Genomic DNA, 217 nt, shown 5'->3' with positions numbered 1-217 from the left:
GAGGACTTTGGACCACTGGGCAACAGTCCACTTCTTCTTCTCCTTAGCCCAGGTAAGACGCCTCTGACGTTGTCTGTGGGGCTTAACAAGCTTAACAAGAGGAATATGACAACTGTAGCCAAATTCCTTGACACGTCTATGTGTGGTGGCCTTGACCCCCTTGACCCCAGCCTCAGTCCATTCCTTGTGAAGTTCACTCAAATTCTTGAATCGATTT

The 217-nt window shown here is 48.4% G+C and overlaps 1 protein-coding gene across 3 annotated transcripts in view; it reads right to left on the bottom strand.

Moving 5' to 3' along the window:
• The window catches only part of cyp39a1 (cytochrome P450, family 39, subfamily A, polypeptide 1), a 19,125-nt gene that overhangs the window by 10,791 nt on the left and 8,117 nt on the right, over window positions 1–217 (bottom strand). The gene's annotated exons all lie outside the window — the stretch shown is intronic.

Source organism: Sinocyclocheilus anshuiensis, unplaced genomic scaffold, assembly GCF_001515605.1.
Source record: "Sinocyclocheilus anshuiensis isolate Anshui unplaced genomic scaffold, SAMN03320099.WGS_v1.1 scaffold2322, whole genome shotgun sequence".
NCBI classification, from domain to species: Eukaryota; Metazoa; Chordata; class Actinopteri; order Cypriniformes; family Cyprinidae; genus Sinocyclocheilus; species Sinocyclocheilus anshuiensis.
The sequence above is the reverse complement of the archived record's forward strand: the minus strand, read 5'-3'. Positions and strand labels throughout refer to the sequence as shown.